Consider the following 27392-nt stretch of genomic DNA (forward strand, 5'->3'; position numbering starts at 1 on the left):
TTTTGCTTTTAGCCCCAACATTTGAAAATAGATATACTTTCTACTCCTTATGTTGTCAAAATAGCTTGTTTGTTACATTTTGAACCTCTGCACATGACAATGCATTGCAAAAAAGGAGGAGAAAAGAAAGAATGTAAATAGATAGGTAAAGTCAAATGTGGTTGAGATGTTTATTGACTGATATCTTTGTGGAAAAAAGAGCAGCTAACCCATGAGTATTAACAATAACGGCAACAGATTCTGAGAAGCAAGATATTCCCCCAGGATTTAAAGCGGGATTCAACCCAAACATATTTTTTTCAAGAATATGTCCCCAGCTGGACCACTAGTTGAAACACGGCATTCTGATTAATTTTGCATTTGTGGAATATAAATTAAGCAGCAAAATGCACTCGTTTTTAGCCATCTCTGGGGGCCAGCCTAAAAATCAACACCATTCATTTTTGTCGTTCAAAAATTACCCATCTAATCTGATAAATACACATACAGGTACAGGTATGGTTGTTGTAAATAGTTATCATTAGGTCATTTAATTTTTTTTTTTTTTACACACTTGACAACATTAGCAAAGCTATGGGAACATGCTTCAAAGTGTATTGAAGTCGAGCCAATGCTAGCTAGTTCTGGGTTTGAAAAACAACAACAGAAGTGTGGCGTGATTTTTTTTTCTTCTCACAACGAATGCTCTTTTCTCCTTTCTTTTTGATATTGTATATAATTGACAGTAAAAATTATTTTTTCTACTTTTACACTCAAGTACATTTTATGGTTTATACTTTTTGGTTTGACTTACTGTAAATGCCAGAGGTGAATCAACGCTACTACTACTGTCTTTTTTAGCGCAAGTATCGGTACTACTCCTTAAGTACAGAGTGTGAGTACTTTTGCCCCATGAATGTAGAGGTTCAATAATATGAATCAATCAGCTTATCATCTATCATTGGACACCCTATTAGGTACTCCTGGGCAATCAGATAAATTCTGGTTTTAAAACAACACTATGCAATGCATATCAAGAGAAGTTTCATACACTGCACATATTTATATATTCATTCGTTATTCATCATTAAATATTGATCATATTTATAATTCATCATTATTTGATTATCTATCTATCTATCTATCTATCTATCTATCTATCTATCTATCTATCTATCTATCTATCCATCTATCCATCGATCCATCGATCCATCGATCTATCTATCTATCGAGTCTTTGACTCTTTCCGTCGACCTACCGGTGTTCTGAAATTCCTTCCTCCCCGTCGAGACGTCTGCTCACAACGCCGACAGTGAAGTGGGGGTCGCCAGCTCCGAGTCTGACCCTCAACCAAGTGATACGGATCGCACCGCAGTCGGAATTGGGTAATTCATCCATCCATTGTCTATACCGCTTATCCTCACAAGGGTCGCGGGGCGTGCTGGAGCCTATCCCAGCTGTCTTTGGGCAGTAGGCGGAGGCACACCCTGAATTGGTTGCCAGCCAATCGCAGGGCACACAGAGACAAACATCCGCACTCACAATCACACCTAGGGGCCATTTAGAGAGTCCAATCAACTAACCATGCATGTTTTTGGAATGTGGAGGAAACCGGTGTACCCGGAGAAAGCCCACGCAGCCACGGGAAGAACTCCACACAGGGAGGCCGGGGCCGGGATCGAACCCACGACCTCTGAACTGTGAAGCAGACGTGCTAACCAGTCGATCACCGTGCCGCGCGGAATTGGAATCAGAATCGTCCAAATTCAAATTATGCCCAATCCTAATTCCACTAAACAAAATTGTATGTGTGCATTTATGTGAATGCCTGTTGGTGTGTGCGTGTAAGTATACGCGTGAGTGTGTTACACAAGATGCAAAGAATTTTCTTTCTTCCCTTACTATTGATTGCTTATGTGTGAAGACATTTAGCTGTTTGTGTGTGATGATCATAAATGTGTTACAATTGCTGTCTGATCAATTTATGGCTAGCATATTGGCTAATCTAAAGCCGTCCATCAGAGTCAGTATTTACCAGTCTGATTCTAATATGGGACAAATCCTTCAATGTGTGTTTTCCTATTTAGCTAGCATTATTTTCAGGAGACAAAAGGGAAAATATCTGTTAAGTAAGTGTAGTACTGGTTAAAAGGTTTGGTCATTTAATGGCTATAAAATCACATAAGAAATTTACTACCTCCACAGGAAATGCTTGAACATTGATCCTGAAATTGCTTGAATTTGTCCTTGGTAAAGGACAACAGCACTGCAGACATGAAAATCAACACATCGTTATCCTGTCCACATTGTAATGTTGAATATTCTCTTGTCTGCTATATTTACATAGTCGTCAGAGGCGTTATGCATTCAAACAATGACGAAGAGGGCGCTCCAGTGTGCGCGAGGTTATCATTGGAGGTGTCACATCACTCCAGCCAGGTCTGCGTGGTGGCACAATGGAGGCCTATTTTCACCCCATTAGAGATGCAGGTTAGCAGATGTGTGAGAATCTCTTTTGCGTATGTGATCGTCCTTACCCACTCGCAAGTGCATACACACTCCCACACTCCGGACAGCCTCCAATTGTGAGCTGTGAAAGTTGCATCTGCATCTGAATGCTTGCAGAGGAAACACTAGTTTGCACTGCTGATCCCCCCCTGATCCTAGTTTGACACTTCTTGCATGTCTTTGTCCCCCACTCGTTCCACCCTCTTCCTCTTTTTTTTTTTTGAAGAACATTGTAGAGTTCTCAGTTCTGTCTCTGACTTGTATTGAATCATATCCACTATTGTAGCTGTGTGTTGCGTTTCTGTGACTTTGAATCTCTTTTCGGTCACTGTTCCTCTCAGTCCTGAGTTATTTGTGTGCTATTGCGGTAGCCTTGTTGAGAACTGAATCAGCATGATGCTCCATGAGTGGGAGAGGAAGGTAGTGGTGGATCAATTGTGTTCAATGTTTGCTCGGACGTAGGTACTGAGAGTCAGGATGGATGAATAGATATATGGATTGATGAGTGTCCGGTGATTGATGGCTGAATGGATTGGCCCTTTTTCCAGTGAATTGGCACTTTTACTGGGGGTGTAAAGGCAACGTGACAAAATATCAGTGGGTTTAAATGAGTAATGCTAGTGCTTTTTTCCCCCCAACTTTAACATCCAAGTCCTAATATTAGAACAACAATTCATAATCTTTTCCTTTTAAATACAATGTAAGGTAATGTTTTCATTCATTCACAGAAGTTATTACTGTAAGACAGACAGATGAAAGTGTCTGAAACCAGTCGGTCTGGACCGATTAATTTCTTAATGTTAGGCATGGTGGGAAGGTTGATGGATAAATGGCGGTGGGAGAATAACGTGATCTACATGCAGTATGATAGGGGAAGTGAGGGGGCTGCCAGGTTCAGGATAAAGAACAGAACGGCCATGCTACCACCGGAGCCTCACGTTTCCCTTGGGACCCTGCAGTGTGTCGCTGAACCCCAGGGGGTGCGCAAGGGTGGGCCTCTGGTTGTAGCAGAGAATGTGAAGGGCATGGCCTTAGGTTGGGTTGGCCTGTGCACCACTCCCTAATTTACTGCCAGAAATGCCAGTGCAGATGGCTATGTGTCAAGGATGGGGGTTACAAGCTTGAGACCAGTGCACCTCAGGGGGAGAGGTTTTATTGCAACTATTTCCCAACACATAATCAGAGGACATGGCAGGTTAAGGGTACTCTCATTTGTAATGAAATGCTTTTGGAATAGAATTAGTGGAGGTAGTATAGTTCGTCTATAAGAAGTTATTGGAAAGATGCTTGTATGCCTTACTGATGAAGTGACCTTTAAAGTGGGAAATCAACCCAAAATATATTTTTTTCTAGAATATGTTCTATGCAGGCCCACTAGTTAACACGGCATTCTGATTAATATTGCGTTTATGGAAGATGAGTTAAGAAGCAAAATCCAGCTCTTTTTAGCCATCTCAGGGGGGCAGCCATTTTGTCACTCTTGTCAACTGAAAATGACCAATCACGGCTCAGCTTCAGAAAACAGGTCAGCCGTGATTGGTGATTAAAATAACCTAAATTGATTTTTCTCCAGGTCATTATTTTCAATAGTTAAAAAAGGGAAAAAAATCAAGAGATGTCTATATCGACCAATATGAAACACTTATATTGTGATATACTTTTCAGTCATATCTCCCAGCCCTAGCTTAGCATCTCCGTAGACACACAGCTCAAAAGGAGCATGTCATATCTACCTTATTCAAACCCATGGCTGTTGTTTACCGGAGAGAGTTCGTATCATGTATGTGTAGTACGTGGACATGCCTCTCAAACATGATAATTAATAAGTATATTATTGAACTAACAATAAGTCAAATAAAATGATCATCGTTTACATTGGCCAAAAACGACTGAAAACGTTGTTTGCATACTAGGACAATATTTTGCCAATATTTTGTTTATTTGTAATAAGTGATACATAGTGCACTGCCTTTATCCTTGTGAATAATATTGTATACAAAAACCACATAGGCTATTCGTCCGAGTTTAAAACAGTGTGGCGTTACCAGTGCCATTTGATGGAAATGTGCCTAATGACAGTTGCAGGAGCGGTGGTACACCAGCTAGAAGAGAAGATTGTGCACCATGCTTTGGCATTGAGTGTTCCATCAGATGGCCGACTCCCAGGGTGGGAGCAGTCTGGACTGAGCCTCCCGAGTGACCTCTGATTGATTAAGAGGCCATTTCTGGCACTTGGCTGGCCTCAGGCACCATTTGTCACCTGACTGCGCTGTCCTGTTGAGAGGCTCCTTGTCCTCCAGTCTACATGCGGACCTTTTCTCTAAATCCCCAACTTGGTCAGATCCGCAGGGGCCACCCATGTCAAAAATCCGGCCACTCACTCTAGAGCTCAGCCTTCTGGATTACTGTAAAACCCAAATGGTATGTTTCAACAACACTTGATGTTGTACAATGAGACATTTTCTCGCCTGTGATGTATTCCAGTCAACCAGTGAATACGTTTACTGTGATATATATAATGATGCTAATGCAGCATCTGTAATGAAATAAAATGTTTACATGATAACGACAGGCAGTAAAGGCCAACAATGCCGAGCTGCAATCATTATGATAATTATTTGGAAATAGGAACTGAACCAGTCTGCATTGGCTGGCAGCGACATGGCAGAGTGGAGCTCATAAGAACATTAAATGGAATAGTGTCTAGTTTCTATTTGACTAAGTTCTTGTGAGTGCCACAGTAAACAGCACATTGTAAATGGTCCACAATCTTATTGCAAAAGGGCAACTGTGCAGAATGACTGTCAAGCTGTCGCAGTAACATTTATCCTGCAGATTGTGCATTTGACTAGGTATCTACTTTATGAAAATATATTAATCAGCAGAGGTCACAGAAAGGTGACACGTTTCTTTGCTGCCAACGTGATAAACACACAGGCCATAGTGCTGAAATATAACTATATTTAGAGGTGAAATGACCTGTGCTCTGCCTACTCAAATTGCTGTTCCCGCCTCCTTTTTTTTTTTTTTTTATGAGACAATTTTGCTGATAAGGGGAGGACAGAATCTACTCAGTCATAACATGTTTTCTGCCCTGAATTTAAGGAAATGACAAAATCTACATTACTTTGATGCAATCCTGCTGACTGTCACATTTACTCAAGGCGATGCATGGAAATGTACAAAATAAATTGTGCAGTAATGTAATTTTATTTATAAGGGTTTTCTCTGGGAAAATGAGAAAGCTAATCTTATTCATAGCTAGTGCTGTGAGTAATTTGCGGCCAGCGATAAGCGACCACATCAACATGAACTGCTGATGATAAAGTGACACACGTGACATTTCCAACTCATTATTTATTGATCCCATTTCATCTGCTGTCTAAATGTTATAATCTGCCTGGCCATCGGCGTGCACACATAGAAGAAAGAGAAAGGCTCCTGAATGTGAACTGACGGTGATTACGTACTGTTGCCCTCCGTCTTATTCATGAAATGGATAACGATGTGCTCGTAATGCAGTGCCATCTTGACCCCATTATAACAATATTTCCACCAATTAAGAACATAACTTCAGGTGGTGGTTTAAAACTGGTATTCACTTAAAGTCCAAGTAAAGTGAAAATAAATATTTCTCCTGAATATGACACAAGACAGAGAAGAATATTAACAACCCCTCCAAACTTGAATGATTAGAAACATCACCAAGTATATAAAATGATGCTTCAAAATTGTGAAATATCAAACCATTGTCTCCGTTCTCAAGTGCTGTTTGCATTTCCACTGAATGCATAAAAACATACCTGGCTGAAAAATGGAGGCTACCTCAGCTAGCTCTTTCTTATGCATACTGCACATATCCCTGTATGTTTCAGTCACAACAATATATCTGCTTGAAGCCTCTGGTGGCTGGTGTATATCCCACCGGGTCATCAAGGGGCTTTTCTTGTCACGACTAGAGGTGCTAGCCACTTGCTAGCTTGCAAGCTTGTTGGGATTTAAATAACAGCACTGAGATATTCTGTCATTTGTGGCATCCAGGAAAGATGCATTTTCAGGATGTAGGCATAGCTAGGTGGCTAACTGCATGCTGTGGTTGTAGGAATGGGTCTTGTGGAAATGTTTGAGCCCCGAAAATATTTACTTAAATCCTCCGGTGGCTGGAGGCTATGCCACAGGCTTTTTCACGCCATGACAACGAGGCGCTCTAAAGTGCTCATGCCAACGGTAAAGCTCAGCCGGACTTTTTAAAAATCCTCTCCTCACTCTTCCGCCTCTCCGTCACATGTACGCACTCACAGCGGACAACTAGGCGCTCTAAAGCAGCTACGGACAGCGGACCATCGAAAGGGAAGATGTATTTTCAGGGAGTAGGCATAGCTAGCTAGCTAACTTTACATCGCAATTACGCCAGATAACCACTGATGCAAACGAAGGCGTTCATGGTCTTATATAGTGGCAGGAATCTCATGCTTTATGCCCAAGTACATCATTGGACTCCAATTTAGCCACGCCACAAAATTCAGGAAAACTGAAATTGTGAAATATACTTTAACACTATACTTACTACATGTACAGTGGTTCCTCGAGTTGCGATTTATGAAAAATTTGAGTTGCACACAAAATGTTCATAGAAAAATGATCTCTATTTCTGTACTATTTTCAGCATACAAACCCCAAATTCCCCTTATTGTTCTCCTGAAACAAATCCCTGAATTCCTTTTTACAGTTTTTAACATGGGTTTGTTGTTCATAGGGCTGACTTGATAAGATAATGATGAGAAAGAATTTCCCTGTTTTTGTGCCTTTCATTACAGCATCAATCCAATAATACTTTATCTGCTTAAACAATCAGTATAGCTCCATTAATGAGCACTCAAGACTGGAGCAGATTATGCACGTCACACTGCTAGAGATGAAGCTAATGAGCTGACAGAGCAGTCGACATTTTCAGGAAGGAAGGATATGACTTGGTCGAGGGTGGAGAAGGATATGCGGGAAGGGGGGGTTAAAGTGTCACCAGGAAAGCAAGCGGCACAAAGGTTGCTCCGTTCACACGCTCTCACGTTTGGTCTATTCCGGTGTATCATGGCGCTGGCACACACATGGCATGCATAGACACAAAAACACATGCAAACAGGTGCGGTGTGTGTCGGTGACAGTATGGCGAGCAGCTGTGCGGGTAGGAGCTTGTTACACAGGGTGGCGGCGCTTGCATTCTCTGACCTTACCACCGGACGCAGCATTTGACGCACACACAAATACAAAAGTCTGAGGGCAGCTGCACAGTGCCAGTCATGCGGCCCCCCCAGCAGGCAACTGCACACACGCTCAGAAAATGTACTGTCTCCTACATGATATTTAATCTTTACAGCAAGCCTAGCCAGCGCAGCTCTTTCCAAATCCGAGGGAATTTGTTACTGCTCGGCCCTCGTGTTGACTCCAAATGGTTTCATAGCCTGCCAAGGGGAGCACACTTATACCTCTACTGCTGACCCAAATATTTACCTACCCCCTTTGCAAACCCCAAGCCCCAGTGCAAAAGCTCAGGCATAAAAAAAAAAAAAAAAAATCCCACCTCCCTTGCAGGCTGCCAGTCCCCATTTAAGTCTTCCTTGGAGTAGGGAGGCTATCTGGGATTTAAGGGAAAAGCCCTTTATCCAGGGACTTTTGTACAAGCTGGGGCCAGCAAATGTTTCATGTCAGCAAAACACATTAAATACTACAAATGGCATCTTTTCTGCTCCACAGGGATGGCCACAAACTTTTGCGGGTGCAAAAGAAAGCCCACAATTGTGCAAACATCCATTTGCAAGGCTTTGAAAGTTAAGGCTATTTTGTTTATTTGTTCATGAGAACACATTGGATTTTGGGTGCCGATCTATGTAAAGGCATCATGCTTAAATAATCGTAACCCTTAGTTGGATCATTTGTATAGTACAGTGGTTCTCAAACTAAATATTATCTAAAATATTATAGACCAATGTGACATTATGCACAGTTTGAACTTCAAAACTACGCTTGAATATTTGAGAATGTAAAAAGTACTTGAATGATGATTCAATTAAAACATATTGCACAAAGCAAATATATTGAACTTAAAGGTTCAATCGGTTGAATTGTACTTACGCAGCAATGCTTTAGTGTACCAATATGACTAGTGTTAAGACTGGTAGATGCCTAGTATAGACTAATCTGCACAATTAAAGAGCTGTAATGTGAAATCCAAGATTTATTTGTAAATACAATGTACAGATTTGAAGATATAGAAGTATGTATTTCTAAATTGTGGAGCTTTAGCGTTAAACTGTTTTTCACCATTTCTCCTCATTTTTTTAGGCGTAGCTTAAATTGTATTCAATCACGCACTTTGAGGTCCGCTATGAATCCCCACTCCCCCATAAAAACTTGAGCACCTTGATTCGCATCACCGGTTATCTAGCTCAATTATGACGTGCGGTTAGCTATGCCTGCACCACAAAGGTGCATCTTCCATTTGGATAGTTTGCTGGCGTTGCTGCTTTAGAGCACCTCGTTGCCAGCCATGAGTGCATGCTCATCAAGGAGAGAAAGACGGAAGAGCAAGGAGAAGAATACAAAAATAAAGTCCAACGCGGACAGAGACGTTTTAGAGTGTCTCATTGTGGCGGTGTGGAAAAGCTCTGATATATGCCAGACGAGACAAAATAGCTTCCATTTTTCAGCGGGGCGTGGAGTCATGCATTCAGCAGAGACGCAAACAGCATTTGAGTGGATAGAATGTCTTGACTTTCCAATTTTAAAGCCTCATTTTATTTGCTTGTCTATGTTTTTTTTTTTATCATTAGAATTTGGAAGGTTTGTTAGCTCACTCCTCTCTGTGGTGTGTCAAATTTACAAGACATATTCACTTTCACTTTACAGGGATTTTTTTTAGCTTCCAGCCCTAAGAAATGTCAGTCTTCTAGAGTTAGACCAGGTGTCCACACACATTTAGCCGGGGGAAAGGGTGCGTGCGTTTGTTTGGGGATGTGTGCGTGTGTATGTGTGTGGGAGAGAGAGAGAGAGAGAGAGAGAGAGAGAGAGAGAGAGAGAGAGAGAGAGAGAGGAAATGACAAGAATGACCATGTATGCAAGTCAGCACCAAGTGCTGGGTTGTACAAGTAAGACCAGTATGTTGGAATTCACTGGAGGATCTTTAGCGGTTATCACATGCAGATGCTTCTCTTACTATCTCTCTCTCTGTCTGTCTCTCTCTCTCTCTCTCTCTCTCTCTCTCTCTCTCTCTCTCTCTCTATATATATATATATATATATATATATATATATATATATATATATATATATATTTATATAAAAGGTCACTAAATATTTTTTATTAAATTCAAGTAAACTACAATTCTCAAAAGAGTGTTTGACTTTCCTTCTTTTGTATGGATGTACAGACATACCAAAATGAATAGATCTAAAATGAACCCCGAAAGATCATGTATGACATCAATTGACAAAGATGAAAAACCGAAGGACATTTTCGCTATAATTTGTTTTAGTTAATTTTATAAACATAAGATGTCGTTTCAGTTAGTTTTTGTTTGTTTTTTAAAGCATTTTAATTTTTAATTTATTTCATTCACGAAAATGTTTTTTTCAATTTTATTCTTTGTTTTTTTCGGGTAGTTTTCATGAACTATAATTACCTTGCCATGGACCCACTAGTCTTGGGAGTAAAACTATTCCACATGTGCAGCCATAGGCCACATACATCCGCTCAATTTTATAAGCGTCAAAGTTTGTATTTTCATGACTGCCGTAAATCCTGCGGGGTATAGTTCTGCACCGAGTTAGAGTCACACAAAAAATAGTACCCGGCTATAGGCCGGTCCGCCTCTGATTTTAAACGGGCTTCCGTCAGCGATTCCGACTGCAAACTTCAATAGCACGCTGATATTAGAACAGAAAGAGTGACTCACAGTGACTCACAGTGACTCCGCGCCATGGAAGCCTGTTCACAGCCTTGACCCTCACTCAAATCTGTCCCCAAGCAACAAAGCCTCACCATGAAAAATAGACTAAAGACGGACTACAGACGAAAGACGGATTAAATACAGTACATGGGCTTCCAACTATGCTTCCTCCGTCTATTTTAAAATGTTACCGTCAGCAAAACGGGCATCCGTCGTAGGCGGATAAACGGACCGGTGCATCACATAGACGGAATGCCCAGCTCTGACAGCTACGCTACTGCTTAGCAGACTCTGAGTTTTCACTAAATCTGCTTTGTGAAACGGAACCCTGTTCTTTGTCCAGTGTTAATAGTGTGTGTGTGTGTGAAACACTTATCATTGCAGAAGCCCAGAAGTAGTGAGTGAGAGATCCACCCGGTGCCACCTGCCCATTAATAAGGATGCATCAGGAGAGGCAGTATGGAGGAGAGCAGCTGGAGAAGGTAATCCCGGCTCTCCAGGTCAGCCGTCAGACAAGCTCTAGCAGGCCCTACTTACTCTGGTCTAATTAGCACGCGCCAACAGGGAAATCTCTCCCTCTCACACCCAGTGCACACCTAGTTTCGCAGCCAGACATCACCGGGTTAATTCTTTCCTGACTTCAGGCTGAACGTTTTGATCAGCTCAAACATGCTTACACTGAAGCTTTGGTGTCACACCGTCTCAGAGGATAAGGGGAAAGATTGGAAGTAGATGGGATTAGATTGAATGCGGCGCAGTTTAACAATTGAAGATTTCTTAGATTTTTACTTTCATGTGGAGTTGGTGTCTATATAATCATCAGCGCTTTTGACGAGACACGACAGAGTAGATCGCATGAAAGGACATCAACCTTGGAAAACTTATACTTGACTCAAATGATCATGGACTTGAAGAATGTAATTGAGCTAGGTGGTTGAAGGCAAACAAACGGCTGAAGTAAGCCAAAAAGTACATCCAGACGCTTGACGAGATTAACCGGCCATGTCCTTGATGTTACACACTAGGACACGCCCCATTTGAAGGCACACAGCTCCATTGTTTTGGGGACTTCTGGCTTGTCCCAACATCCTGTAGTTGCACTTTATAAAACCATACAAATTTGTACAATACAGTGCTGTTTTTTTGAAGTCCTGAAATTGATTAATGGCATTACAATTCATTTTCATGGTCAAGTCTCGCTGTATTTCTGTATTTGTATACCAAGACCTTCATTAGTGACCAGGCAGGCACACACATCCGCACACACACACAGTGCCAGAGTGGAGACAGCCCTTTGGTGGCAGGACAGATGTGCAATCCTGGTGTCTGACCCCTCGCATAGGCCTCCAAACAACTCCATTTACCAGCCCCCTCCCACGCATGCTGCTCTTCAAGTGTGTCTCCAACTAAATGGTGGAAGAGGGGTGGGGTGGGGGTTTGTGTTAGTGTATCAGGTGTCTTGAAAAAAAAAAAAAAAGCAGTTGTCAGGACTGTCTGAAAATGGAGCATGACAATTCAGTCTAAATTGTATCCTGGTGAAAACAGTGTGGCCTCTCAATGCGCTCTCTACTTTGAAGTGGCCATTTGTGTTCGGCTCAGAGAGCTAATTTAATGGAACTCTATTAGGGGCTATGTTTTGTAATAGGATTGATCCCCCCTCCCAGTCCCCACTGTTCCACAAATGAATATTCCAATACGTTTATGTCCTCCAGCTGTCATTGAATAGATAACAACATCCTATGTGTCCCACAGGTTGGTAGTTTTCTTCTGGTTAGAGCAACATCACACAACTTAGTCTTGTTTGTGTGTCAAAGTTAGCTTCACACACACTTTAGTGCATCAGACACACAAGTACATACACACACAGCTGGTAGGGATTAAAAGAGAGGAAACAGAGTGAAAACAGTGTTTCAGAGACAAAACAGCACAGTTGGACTTGACCTATGACCTGCATGGATAACATCGGTATACACACTAGGAGGTGTTTGCACAAAAGACCAAAGAGAAACTGTAACATTGATAACATTTTCTCAACCCCTTCTGAATGTTTTTTTTTTTTTAACTTTAGTGATTGCAGCAAAGTATGAGGGTGTATGATAATTAATAGCTTCCATTGGAGGAAAAAAAACCCTTTCTCTGCGATTTTCCCGCTGGATGGAGTGCTGAAGTGCTCAGCTCTATGGTTCCATCCTACCTGGGGCTATAGACAAGTGCTGTCTTGCATGTTAAATAAAGTTTCACCCCCGCTGAGCCTCTCCCCTGTGACAATTCCTCAAGATTAATGAATTTTTCCCTTGTACTTCACGTTTATGCCTCATCCCTGCTCTCCATCACTTCTTCACGTATCATTTCCCTCTTATCTTTGTTTAGTAAGGTGATAAAATTGGAAAAATTGTCTCAGACTAAGACAAATCACTTATGGCCATCAAGTATGTTATATATGTGTGTGTGCAGCTGGAAGAGGCACTCTGAGTGTGTGTCTGTTAATTTTGTCGCCATCCTGCTGCAAACGTGGAATAAGTAGGGTCATTTAGCTGCAGCCTTAGATACCAGCAGGTGATAAGTCACACCAATGAGCCTTGCACTTGGAAATTGTTTTTTTCCCCTCACTGCTTCTCTCTGTTTGTCTTTTAATATCTCTTTGTACTTTCCAAAGTTTTGGAATATTTGAAATTCAGCTAATTACTTCAACAGTGGCTCAATAGAGGGGAACTGTCAAAATCGTATTAGTGGATGCATACTAACAGATGAGTCGATTAATTGAGGGCTGAGAATGATTTTGATTGTTTAGAATTGATGAATTTAGGCTAATCGTGTCTTGAATAAGGAAAGTGAGCCCAAATGAGTGTACTACTTATCTGAAACTGCAGATTTGCTGTTGATTTAGTCTTTAATGGTTGCCAGAACTGTTAACGTGCAGGCTGATGAAGTTGGCATGTTAGTAGTAGTGGTACCTTGACCTACAAGTTTAATTCGTTTCGTGACCAAGTTCGTAACTCAATTTATTTGTTTATCAAATTAATTTTGCTCATATTTCATAACATTAACTGATAAACTGCAGTCACGTCATTATTGCTTTGTTTTTACATTTATGTGGCGTGTGTACATTTAATGCGGTCCTTCTGAAATAGTGGTTCGCACCCCCCTGTGGTCCAAGGCCACAGAGAACACGTTTTTTTTTTCCTTTTTTTTGACGTACTCAGAGTTGCACTTACTTACGAAGGGGCCTATGGAAGTCCGAGGCCTATCAGAATTTTAAAAAAAAAAGTTGACGAAGCCGCAGGTGATTATGTGCAACACCGTGGTCGTAGAGTGTCACTTGCTCCTGCAGTACACAAAGCCCACGCTAGGGGGCCTATCGGAAGGCATTAAATCCTACATTATTCTGTCATGTGTTTATTTGTCTGACAATCATGTCATTATGGCGTCCGCGAAACCAATCACATACCCGTACCATATACTATGATCATTTTCAGCCAATCCCCATGTACAGGAAGTTCCCGTGAGGGAGCTTCGAACGTCACGAGACCGATCCCCGCGCGTATTTGTTCACGCAGCCAAGATGACAGGACCATAGCCGGCGGCACCTAATCAGTCAATATCCTGTCCAAGTCAAGTCGCATCTCACTTTGATAAAAAGGACATAATGAGTGAACAGGATGGAATATCAAAGATGCACCAGGAATGCTTCTTCAACGACGGCAGATGCACTGGTGAGTCCTTGCGAAGTTGCCTCTGAAGTTTACAAAGTCTAGGTTTATGGGTCGTGTGGACTTAGAATTGCAGGGCTTTAAGCTTTTAGACAGGCATACAAGCAGGATCAACCATGCAGGCTGCCTCAGAGCCAGGGCTAGGTTGGCCAGACGGATAGACGGACGGACGGGCGGCTGTGCCGGCGGCCGGCCCGACAGGCTAGGCACACGCTGGCCCATGGCCTCCGCCACGGTGGCTGCGGAGCGGAGCGGATGCCGGCCGGGGCTGGCCGGCCTCGCTCGGAGGGCGTAAAAAACGCAGCGCTCGCCGTAATGCCCGTGGATGGATGGGGAGCTCGCTTGTGCAACCCCAGTGCTGTAAGCGAGAGCGACCCGCAGGCTGGAGGAGCCGTCCACCTGTCTTCTTTTGATATCCTGTAGAATGCTCGCCCCTTCTTTTGTTCCCTGTCCACCATTGTCAAAGTGTGGCGTTTCTGTTGAGATAGCGGCAAGTTTTCTACACTGCAAAAATGGCCTTTTTTGTATTTGGTGCAGGGCATTGTGTTGTTTGTGTCTGCAGTTGTTTGTTATATCAGTGCAATCCTATTAAAATATCTTTTTTTTTTTTATTCATAGAAGTGACTGGAAAAATGCACTATTTCTTAATAAAAACTACAGTGTGTGAATCTTTTGATTTGTTGGCTATTCTATTTGTTAAAATGTATAAATATGCATGCTGATCTGTTTGTCAATGTTAAAAAATAAGTTGAGTATCTCAGAAAAGACCTTTATGCCTGAACTAAGCAGCGAGCAATTACAGTGTTTTCGAAGGCAGCAAATGTTGCGTTCACGTCAGTGTTCGCCAGGGTTTGTTCAATGTTGGAAATGTTCGACAGAGGTTCGCCAACAGTTGTACGGATTTTTCTTGTCGCATGGAAATTTCCCTTGCAACAAGAAAAGTATGGGTGAAGGTCTGACAAATGTCTGACAACAGTTTGACGAACATTTACGACCTGGAACGAACTCTGACATGATTTTTCTACCTTCACCAACAGTTGGAAATGTTTGGGATAGGGCTTTAGAGTCGGGGAGGGGGAGCCTATATTTGATGGTTAGCCTCGGGGCCTATGAGTAGGTAGAGGCGGCTCTGGCCGTAGTGGGTAGTGTAATTGCTGTACTAATACTCCCAAATAGATAGCAGTGGTGCTCTCATTGTCAGCATGTGTTCAGGGGCTCCGGACATCACCTGACTGATGACGGTGACTGATCACGTGTGCATTTGATTACGCAGCCATGCTGGCAGGATAGTAGCGGCGGCAGGTGAACGAGTTACAGTGAAGAGCAGAGATAAAATTTGCGTTTATCAGTCAACATTCCGTCCAAGTGAATTCACATCTTTTTTTTTTATAAAAATCAGATAATGTGATACATGTGCAAGCTGGACAGGTTGGATATTACAGATCCCTATCAAGCGCCAGGACAGCTTTGTACAACTATGGCAAAGGAACTACAACGGTGAGTCGTTGCAATAAACCCGCGTTGAAAAGCTGTGCACTGCACCTCACTTCCTCATTTTGATTAAAAAAACAAAATCAGCAGAAATTATTTTATCGTTTGTTTTTTTACTAAGTGGGTTAAAGTGTTTGAATTTTTTTTCCCTGAATTAATGTTGCTGATCAATTCCTCTTTATTGTTTTTTTTTCTTGTATCATATTGTCTCGGAAGTTTACAAAGTCTGGGTTCAATCCGCCGCTCAAAAATCGTTTATAATTTAAATATTTGAATTTCAGGCAAATTGGTGGACTTTAAATGTTTTGTTACAGGCTAAAAAACAACGTTTGTTATTCTTTGTTTTAAGTTGTATGTATTTCTATCTCTGTTTTTTTCAATATCCTTTAATGTGAATAAGGATCCAGTGGTATGCAGCGCTGTACTTATCGTAATTTTCTAGACAAATGATAGTATTTATAGTCGCGGCGGAGTTTGGGGAGGCCTGGAATGTTTGCTTTTTCTGTTGGGGGGGAGAAAGAGAAAATAATTGAGAAGTACTAGTTTAATGTGAAGAGGTTTAGCTGAGCCTCAAGTGCATCTATCTTTCCTTCTGCTCTTCTGGCTTGTTACAAAACTGTTATTGCTTAAGGGTTGAAATACACAAAAGTATTATCTTAGAATAACGACAGAGTTTTTGCGGGGAAAACACACTTTTTTTTTGCACTTTAATCCACAAATATAGAAGGACTAGCACCAAACATTGCTTATCAGGCAACTACTGCACCATAAAAAGAAGTTAACCAAATACATCCTTAAATCTGATGGGTTACCCAAACTAACTAACCCAGCACTTTCAAAGAAGTAACAAGTTTCCCCTGTCAGGGGTTACTGCAGCAAGTCACTCAAACGATATGTTCGGCACAGTTTGTGCACTGCATGCCCTTTCTGATGCAACCCATCCGTTTTCTGTGGTTGGGACATTTGCCATGGCTATAGATTTAAACTCCAACCCATGTGTCCAAAGTCAGCTTTCTTACCCACTGAGCCATACAGCCGGCACCAATTCGTTCTAAGAATGTTGCATTAAATTTATTTCAAGCTCAATACACAATTCCGAAATAGCTCCAGCTCTTCAGCCTACCCAAATTCAATCTTCAACCTTATCTAATGGGTCAACATAATTAACCCAGAAAGTGGGTTAAGAAAACAACCCAGCGTTTTTAGTGTGTACATTTCCCTGTAGTTGAAGAAGGTAATTTAGTCAAATGCATTTCCCTTGTTAATACCCCACCCGCCATCACACCATCAAATAATATCCAACGCTATGCCTGCATGAAAATAGGGCAACGGTGATTCTCAAAATAATTACTTCTAATTTATCGGCAAGAAGGGGGCAAGGCCAGCGTCTAATGTCCTGAGCTGTCTTGTTTCTTAACGAGTTAAATGTTGCTGACTTTCCACTTTCAAGCAGCAGTAGAGATCACCTTGTTGCAAATAGAACTGAATGGAAGCCGGTCCTTGAGTTTACCGAGTAACAACAGGTAGTGCGTGACGAGAATTTAATGTGGGCCACGAAGAGCCCTGCAGTTGAGAGTAGAGGGAGGACAGCAGACAACCAGAGGTTTGCAGGGTTAATCATCCAAATTTGTCTCAATCCGTAGGTCTATAATTTGCTAATTTTTCCACATAGGAATGCCAAGTATGCCTTCCAAGAGATACACAGTTGCCAAAAGTTGTGCCTTACATAATAGATTTATCTTATTTGGAAATTGCTTTGTCTTTGGCTTGATTTTCCTCTTTGTTTAAATCACAAATAGTGTCCAAATAATAAGATAGATTATTTAAAAAAAAGACAAATACATTCTTTTTGTGAGCAGCCATTTCTTTTCTCCTCTTAGCATGCTATGCTGTGCAGTAGTTGGTGTGTTACACTTAACAAATTGGCAGAGCTTTCTCCGATCCAAATTCAAAAACTCCATTTTATGTGAACGCTTGCCAACTTTTATTTCAGGATATGTGATCTTGAGGTCAGAGCTTTGAAGAAATAAATACTGTGTACTCTAAAATAGCCATATTTTATCGTGGCAAACATTGCCAAAAGAGGGGCTCCTCAACTCGTCGCTGAGCCCTCATGTATTCCTCAAAGACTTGTGGGCCACTGAACGCATCACACGGATACAAGTTGCTGGCTCACGTGAGCATGAAGTCATCAACAAATCTATAATTGCTGCTTTCTCTCGTGTGTCTGTTTTTTCTTCCCTCTGTTTTGTCTGCCAGTCTGAGCCTGTGTGTACATGCAAGGGCTGTGACTGATGCGCAGCCAAGCCTTGAGCTGACAACGACACATGTACAGTAGGAGACAAATAAACACGCTAATGAGTACCCGGAACGTGTGTATGCGAAATATCCTGACCATATACTTACGAATCTTGCCTAAGGGGGTCTGGGCTGTGGTTTGAGGCTTTTGAACGCAAGGAGTGATTAGACACGAGGCTGACTGCGCTGTGTGTCACTGTCATGAATAGTCTCAGACAACCAAAGACAGGATGAATGCTCCAGGGCCGCTGGAGTTCCCCTAGATTGTGTGCCTGCTGTGTTTTAGATGAAACACCTGTCGGATTACAGTATGAACATAAAGGTTTATACTTGTTTACGAGGCGCATCTTAATATGGGCTCTTTCACCAACAAGAACAGTCCACTGTGGTTTGTTATGTTCCGGTTTTGAAGCTCCAGCACGCCCGCAACCCTCGTGAGGATAAGCTGATGGCTGGACGGATGGATGTATGGATGAATGGATGAATGGATGAATAATGTATTTGGAGGGACTCATTATTGGGTGTGCCAAATAGGGGGTGCCGTCGTAGTAGTACAGCACAATTTAACTCACCATTAAATTAAAAAAACAAAGCGAATTCCACAGTGGTACTATTTCACAATGGGGCATTTTGTTCACATGCAACTCCTTTGAAATTGATGAGTCGCTGTCAATCGATGAGTGGACTGCAGTCGATCCCCACCTTTTTGATAGGGAAAGATGTGGACCTTTAAGAACTTTGGAAGTGTAAAGTCTGAAGATGAGATGCTGAATCAATTCCTAGACCATGTCTCTCATACTGAAAGCTAGTTAATCAGATTGAAAGTGATTTAACTTTAACAGGGGCTACCATTATCGTACCACACTGTATCACTGCACTCCCATATTATAACGTGACCCGAAGTAAGTCGCATGCTACAAGCTGTTATTTTTACTTCCCTTCACAACTTTGGCAATGAAAACAATCGCATCTTGCACTGAAGTGAACTGGTTTAGTAGGATAAAAGCCGGTATTGCTGCCTGAGCATGTCAAAGCTTCAGGTTGCAACACACACCTGGCTCAGCTGAGTCAGGGCACGAGCAAGGGAGACGTGTATGGGCTGAGCTCAAAAAATATTTTCTCCTCTTTGTTTACTCAGTGTTTCTTGAGCAGGCTTCCCCGTCTTGCTAATTCGTCAGTGCCACTCCTCAGGTTGTATGATGCTTTCTTGTTAAGTCGCAGTGGGAGGAGATCGGGCCTCCCTGCTTCTCGCTTACATCCTAATTGCACGTCAAACGACGTGCTGGCCGAGAGAGCGCGAGTCTTACTTGTGTAGGTCAATGGGGGGGTGCGGCCTCTTTGAGTCGAAGGAAAAATAGCGCTCCATAATGTTGTGCTTTATAGAAAGATACAGAAATAGCATAATTGAATAGAAAGTCAAAAAACAGTTTGGGGAGTTCGTGGATTTGATTCCGGCCCCAGCCTTCCTGTGTGTAGATTGAATGTTCTCCCCGTGCGTGCGTGGGTTTTTTCCGGGTACTCCGGTTTCCTCCCACATTCCAAAAACATGCATGGTAGGTTGTTTGGACACTTTAAATTGCCCCTAGGTGTGATTGAAGAAGAAGAAGAAGAAGAAGGTGTGATTGTGAGTGCGGATGTTTGTTTGTCTCTGTGTGCCCTGCGATTGGCTGGCAACCAATTCAGGGCGTCCCCCGCCTACTGCCCAAAGACTGCTGGGATAGGCTCCAGCACTCCCCGCGACCCTCGTGAGGGTAAGCAGTGTAGATGGATGGATGGAGACAGTCTGGGCATCATGATTTATTGCTGCAGTTCATTTAACTGTGCTGTCCCTCCTGGTGTGCCTGCCTTGGCAGTTGTGCAGACAGAACGGAAGAATAGAGTTCTTCTGTAGTACTACTGTAAGTGACTCACTATGATGCTATGATATTGTCAGTTTTGTAAAGGATAAAGAATATATGGCTGTGGGTAGTTATTTTGCTTGTCTAGCTGTGTTGCTAAACCGTTGGTGTTGAAATATAAATTTTAAAATCATGACTATTGACACTGTTAGCATTAGCATATGAAGAGCATTTTCCATTATATGTTTGCATCAAGTTGGCAAGCCGTTCTTTTATTATTATTTTTTAGATAACAACAACGCACAATTATCTTTGTTTTATGTTTATTTTGACAGTAAACTTCAACCGGGAGTGGTGTTTAAACAGCTTAAAGCATCTTTGCCAAAATACTACTTATTGTGAGTTGATTTTAGTTCACTGCCACCATACAAAACTTGCAAGTCAGGTCACTCTTATCTCAAGGCACCACTGTATAAAATGTGCGACATCACAGTTTACAGTGCCATGAAAAATTAGTTGCGTTTCATGCTCAGAGTTAATGCCTAAAATGCATCACTTGTGTTTTCCTTCTTGTTTGCTTGAGAGGTTAATCGTGTCGGGATTCCCTTTTTTGTAACAAAACCTCTTCCCATCGAGAATCATTTAGACCTTGTTTTGTTTCCTCTCTTTTTTGCCACCGCTGCGTGTGATGTAGGAAATGTAGGAGATGTTTGTCTTTTCACCCGGGTTCCGTTGTCTTTTGTGTGTCTCTCTTGTCTCAAACAGCATGTCAGCCAGGCAGGGCGGCTCTGGGAGGATGTGTGTGTGAGAAAAAGAGAGTGTGCACTGAATGCAATGTAAAAAAAAAATGGTACGCCTGCCTGCACACACACACACAACAGCCTTTGGCCTAATGGGAGCTGACACTCTGACAGGCTCTCTGAGCTCTTTATCTGGGCCTCTTGCCTTAGATTTGGTGTGCGTAGGCTTGTGTAGTTGTGTGTTGTGTTTCACATGCGTGTGCGTGTGTGTGACCCCAGCGGGGGTAGTCGCCAGGCCCCTAGAGAGTTTTTTAACCCCCAGCCAGAGTCAGCCTCATTTACATTGAAATGGAAGAGTGGCAGGGCCCCTTTATGGACTGTTTGCTTTTTCTCTATAGAAAAGCCTCAGCCCCACCCTTCTCACATGCGCGCACACATGCACGCTAGATACATAGGAATGCATGGCTGCGGCTCACGTTTTGCCAAATGGCTTGGCGTTTGTGCCCTCTTGAAGACTATATGTGTGTGCGTGTGTGTGTGTGTGTGTGTGTATATGTGGGAGTAGCAAGAGTTATGAGAGTGCGGGTCAAAGAGGGCTGCTGGATCGGGTCTGTGTTACAGAGGCCACAAGGCTGCTAAGTGTTTTTCCAACTCTCTCACTACTCTTCTACCTTCCTAATGACTGCGGGCCAAGTGCTGATGCAGAGTCTCCCGGGCTCCCCCTCAGCTCGCAGGTTCCACGCACCAGATAAACGCCACCCGAAGCACAGATTGCAAGATCAGAACTCGCTCCTTCAAGAACTTCATCGTCCTCCAGAGGGGAAGTTCTAAATCTGACCCCAGATCTGTGCGTAGACAGAAAGGGCTCCCAAAGTCAGTGTCGGCTGCCAGAAACCACACATCTAATTATAGCATGCAGGAAGCGAGTGGGAAGGAACCCTAAACCCATACAATTATGTTTCCGTCAGGGAAACACTGGAGCATAGTAGTGAACACCAGTCTTCTTCCTTCTCTAATCTCGTTCACTGCCATAAAGAACAATAAATGTGGCTTCTTGTCCAGGTTAACGTACTACAGTATTTCTCCACTCTTCTCGCTTATCTTTTTGTAAGGGCTCTCGATAAAAAGTAGAGCGGGGTGTGGTTCCTTGAAGTTAAGTGCACAAAGAGTAAATAAAGTGGATATTGCCTGTTTCTGCTCCTCTTTGAACATTATTTTTTTTTCCTCATAGAGTTGCAATTAAACTTTCTGCGCACAACTCGGAAAAGAATGTGTGCAAATTCAAGAACTCAGTGGATTGAATCTTTTAAATGTGAAGAGTTCAAATGCAAAAGCAGATCTCCCCCTTTTTGTTACATGTAAGATTTAGTTTTGTAATTTTTGGTTTCTATGTGATTAAAGCTAATTATTTGTATTTAGGGGATTAGTATAGTAGGTATCATTAGTTATACATAAACCAAACAATTAAGGGGACAATATGTGAAAATCAAACTTTTATTACTTTTATTATTTATTACTTCCAGCCGATAACCAAGCCATCCGACCGACTACGTTTTGACATGTCCGATACGAGGGTTCCCTCTGTCTTCTGCCAAGCAGGAAACCTATAAAATCACAGCCCGTTGTGAAATTTTCTTCCTTTGCGATCGTGGTTGGCATTGCTGCACCCCCTAATACAGCAACATTTCACCATGTTTATATATTTTGGCCGTCTAAATCAAGCGAGAAAAACAGCGATTTTATCTTGCGTGTAACAACAGTAGTCACATCGCCTCTTGTGCGCTCCCAAAATACTATCCCGGTAGCAACGTCAGGGATGACACGCCGTGAGTGGGCCCTATTTTTCAACATAGATAGGTGCGGCTTATATAAAGGTGCGGCTTATATATGTTTGTTTTTTTAATTGTTATTTATTTATTTTTTATTTTTTTAAATAGAGTGGGTGCGGCTCATATAAAGGTGTGCCTTATAGTCCGGAAAATATATATTATAATATAATACATAATAAATACTGTATATATTAGAATTGTTTCCTCACCCACCTGGGTGTATCTCCTTCAAGCTTGGGTCCTCTAGCAGAGGCCTGTAACTTGTTCTACACAGGATCTTAGCTGTTCCCGGTATTGCACTCTTCTGCGCAATGATGTCAGATGTTATTCCAATTATCTGCTGAATCCATCCATCCAGCTTGGGGGTAACTGCCTCCAGTGCCCCCATCACTAGCGGCACCACTGTTGCCCTTACCCTCCAGATTTTCTCTAGTTCTTCCATCAGCCCTTGTTATTTCTCCAGCTTTTCCTGTTCCTTTTTCCGGAAGCCGTTATCATTTGGGATTGCTACACTTATCACAACTGCTGTCTTCTGATGTTTATCCACCACCACTATGTAAGGCTGGTTGGCTGTCATCAGTTTGTCGGTCTTACATCTGGAAGTCCCACAGGATTTGGGCCCGGTTATGCTCAACCACCTTTGAAGGTGTCTGCCATCTTGAGTGTGGGGCTTCTAATTCATATTTGGTACGGATGTTCCAGTACACTATTTCTGCTACCTGGTTATGCCGCTCCATGTCTGCCTTGCCATCCAGCATCGTACACCCTCCTGTGATATGCTGCACCGTCTCTGGGAAAACTGCCTCCATCTGGGATCCTGTCTGATGTGGTAGATCCCAGCCTCTAGCTTGTGTTTAGGGCCTGTTCTTGTGCTGCCATGATTAATGCCTCTGTGCTGTCTTTCAGTCCAGCCTTTTCCAGCCACTGGTATGCTTTCTCAACATCAGCCACTTCTTCAATTTGATGGTGGTACATCAGGGGTTTGTATTTCCATGAGAGTCCATCTGGCTCCTTCTCCTTACTGGGCTTCTGTTGCCTGAAGAATTCACTAAGCAGGGAGCCATCATCTTGATGTATTCTTGGAGGTCTGTTATTTCCTTCTGGATAGTGCCCCTCACTTACCATGAACTAATTAACTTAATATTCCCTCAAACATTTCTTAGTAGAATATATGTTCAGTAAGGCACACATTTCAAAGGTAACCTGAAAAAGACTAAGTGGTCGACTACGCAAAAGAAATCTTCACTTTTGACTTTGCGCCCTCTGCCATTGATATCCTTACAATATATTCATCAGTGTTGCGCGTGTGTGTGTTGTTTCTTGAAAACGTTCCCTTTTGCCAAAGTTTGAATGGAGTTCTTGTCAGCCAGGAATTCAATGCCAGCCACATTGTACATCAGTGGAGCCATGTCTTACACAGAAATCCTCGTGTGGTTTGGTTGAATTCATGTTTTCGAATACAGCAATCATATTTAAGCAAAGTTCTGCATGTTAGCTTCCTACCACTTCCTTTTCCGATTGAGGATGAATCATTTTGTGTTTGTGGGTTCAGTCACCACAATACGGGTCACTTTTCCTCGCTTTGATTAAATCCAGATGGACATTTTTTGTGGAATTGTTACATTCTTATAACATTTCTGAAGCATATTTTCTTTCTAGCAGAATAGTTTGTGTTTTGTGCTCATACTGCACTATAGAAAATGCTAATTTTTATCATTTTTACTAGTAAAGGACAATACATGATACCTTATGGCTGCAATATCAGGCACACATTATCTGCGAGCTTAGAACTGTCTCCTTCACCTCAGATATTTCTGATGTCTCATTTCCACAACCTTTGTTCGCAAAACCATGCCATAATCTTTTCATGACCCAAGCAGTCTTCATGCAGGGACAAACACTGGTATACTATTTCCAAATAGAGTGCTCTGAACTGTGACCAATAAACCCACTAGTGTCCAAACAAGATGGCTTTCATGTTTGGCCAAGTGGTCTACCGCTCCTTCTCCCTTCAGGATACAGGACACACATCCAGGGGCGGCTTACCATCCGCAAAAACGGTCTCATGTCCACAAAACAAAACCAACACAAGCTGTTGTTGACTTGTTTTGAGGTGACAGATTCTTAGTGGTGACTGGTTTGAGTTTAAATATAAAAATTAGCTAATTCAGGCCATATTTCATAAGTGAACCTTTTTGAAAAAAAAAAATTGCTTGAATGCTGTTTTTTTCATTGAGGAATTAAAAGTCAACTCAAAAATATTCTTTACAATTATTATGTTCTACGGGCGGCATGACTGGTTAGCACGTCCGCCTGTCAGTACAGAGTTGCAGGGTTCCATTCTGGGCTCCAGCCTCCCTGTGTGGAGTTTGCATGTTCTCCCCGTGCCTGCTTGAGTTTTCTCCGTATACTCCGGTTTCCTCCCACATTCAATAAACATGCACGATAGGTTAATGGAACTCTCTAAATCAAGGGTGCTCAAGTCCAGTCCTCAAGAGACCCTATCTGGACTGTTTTCCATCTTTCCCTGCCTGCAACACATCTGATTCAAATGATCACAACCTTTATCAGGCTTGCATCAGATGTGTTGCAGGCAGGGAGGGATGGAAAACAGGCTGGATAGGGGCTCTTGAGGAATGGACTTGAGCACCCTTGCTCTAAATTGTCCCTAGGTGTGATTGTGACTGTGAATGTTTTTGTCTATGTGTGCCCTGCGACTGGCTGGCAACCAGTTCAGGGTGTACCCTGCCTACTGCCTGAAGAGTATTGTGTACCTTGCGATCCCACAGAAGCATTAACATATGCCCCATATTGTTTTTATTTCGCCGATCACCCATGGTGTGCGTGTGTGTATCTCTTGTTTTCGTTTGATATTTGGTCTTTGTTTGATGGCGTGTCTGCTTGTGCGATGCCTGCTTGTGACGTGAAGATTACGTTCTCTATGCCGGTTGGCTGTTGCTGATGAGGGATGGACCGGAACCACGTGGGCGATTAAATATGCAGGGTGGAACGTGGTGGTGGTTAGGCGATGCCCAGCTCTGAGTTTTTTCATGTGTGTCTTCATACGGTGTTGATTCCATATTATCAAAGAGTATAGCTTTGTGTAAAACAGATCACATTATGAGCTAGAATATTTTACCAGTTAAACTTGTATAAACCATTTGCCACTCTCAACTTCAAACGTGAATAACGCATATTTAGCCATTAAGGTGACATATTCTTCATGCATCATAAAGGAGTGTGATGTCATATGAAACTGTGTTACGATGTGTTTTGATTGTGGATTCTTCAGGCAAGAAGCTCAAACATCCGTGTTAATTTTACTACATTGAGGCATTATCACTTTTGACTCACTGTCTTACTTTTCAAAAAAACAAACTTTTTGAGACGAGTAACTAATAATTTTCATTCTGTTTCCTACTGTGGACTTAACTGTTTCACATAACAATGAATTATTACTATAACTATGACAACCGGAGTCACGTAACATACAATAATAACACAATCCAAGCCACCATGTTTTTCCAGCCCTAAAGCATGGTGTTCTTTTGCCTTAGCAGACCTCAACGGTCATGTTGATCCATCATAAAACATAATTCTTTCTGCAAACATTTTTGTTTGTCACTTTGCAAAGAGGAGGACTTCCTGAACTGAATGAAAGTCGTGGTTTGCTCCAGCTTTATATTTTAAAGTGAAGGACCTTTGTAGTTGGAAACTAGAACATGTTATGAGAACAAATGCCACCCTCTGCAGCGGACTATTTCCCTCATAATCACAAGAACTCCAATGTTCTAGCACAACACAAGGATCACAGGGGGGTTGCAAAGCCATTTCTTATCAGCAGAATCTCTGGCAGCCATCAAAAAGTATGTTTACCAATGTGAACCACACAGAAAAATGAGACGACAACTGTTTTTATACTCATTTGCAAGCATACATCACTGCTTATCTCAAGCTCTGTTTAATCTTGCCTTGCTTTTGACTAACTACAACAAGAACCATGGCACACTTTGGTCAAACCACTTAACCGTGATGACCTCAGATCCCAGCAGGGAGACAGGCAGTATCCTGCTGTTTTTGGAGTTGGCCTTGTTTTGAAAAATTCACTGGAAGATCTATAGTATACACTCGCTTATCACAACATTAACTACACATCCACAATGAAATGAACAAATGCATGTGTTATTGAATTTGTGTTGCGAGTCTTAAGCTCATGGACCGTGCATCTTACAGGAGTCTGTTTGTAATGAATACTGGTCAAACCAGTGTTCTTTCAGCTGTTTGCTATGTTTGAGCTATTCAAGAATTTTTGTAACCAACTCTAAGTTTATGATAGAAGACAACTTTGACTACTCGATGACATTGTTGATATGTTGTTGTTCATTTCAGGCAACTTGCTGCATGCAGCTCAAAGACAAACTCACTTAGTCCCTTGAACTCTTGGTTGCACACCCCGTACTCCAGGGATGTCGAACTCCGGTCCTCGAGGGCCGCTGTCCTGCCTGTTTTCCTTCTCTTCCTGCTGCAACACACCTGTTTCAATGATCAGCTCATCAGCAAGTTCTGCAGGTGCCTGATCTTGATCCCGATCAATTGAATCAGGTGTGTTGGACGAGGAGAAGGGCCCTGATTCACCAAACCGACGTCAGCGGTCGTTAAGCGTCGTTGCGACTTTAAGCGCCGTCTGATTAGTGTAGTGGCCACCGCCGTAGTGCCGTAATCCATATGTAAGCGTCTTGGGGGCGTTTACGTATGTTGAATTGGCGTCGCCAGTCGTGACAGTTGGTCACTCTGATTGGCTGTTAGCTAGCAAATCAGCGCGCGGAGCACCAATGTGAAGTGACAAAGGCAGAAAAAACAGTGATCACGTCTCCGCTGCCTTAATCTTCTTACAAGTACAAGAGCGAGGGTTGACAACGTAAGTATTTCACAATACCGTGTCAAGAACGTGATGGTTTACTTCGCGTGGGAGTTCATCGTGAGCGAAGAATAGAGCAGAATGCATTGTTTACGTTGTTATAATCAGCCCCAGGCCAACATCTTTCCGGTTGGAGTTT

At 42.3% G+C, this 27392-nt stretch overlaps 1 long non-coding RNA gene across 1 annotated transcript in view; it reads left to right on the forward strand.

Annotated features, from left to right (window-relative positions):
* Nucleotides 1-27126, forward strand: part of LOC147150216 (uncharacterized) — a 94377-nt gene extending 67251 nt beyond the window's left edge. Inside the window, exons 2-3 of the long non-coding RNA XR_015086321.1 lie at nucleotides 10814-10911; nucleotides 26725-27126. This is a non-coding gene — a long non-coding RNA (uncharacterized LOC147150216). The remainder of the gene's footprint in view (nucleotides 1-10813; nucleotides 10912-26724) is intronic.
* Nucleotides 27127-27392: the final 266 nt, after the last annotated feature.

This window comes from Filicampus tigris, chromosome 3 (genome assembly GCF_054856515.1).
Source record: "Filicampus tigris isolate MCC_2025a chromosome 3, RoL_Ftig_1.0, whole genome shotgun sequence".
Taxonomy (NCBI): domain Eukaryota; kingdom Metazoa; phylum Chordata; class Actinopteri; order Syngnathiformes; family Syngnathidae; genus Filicampus; species Filicampus tigris.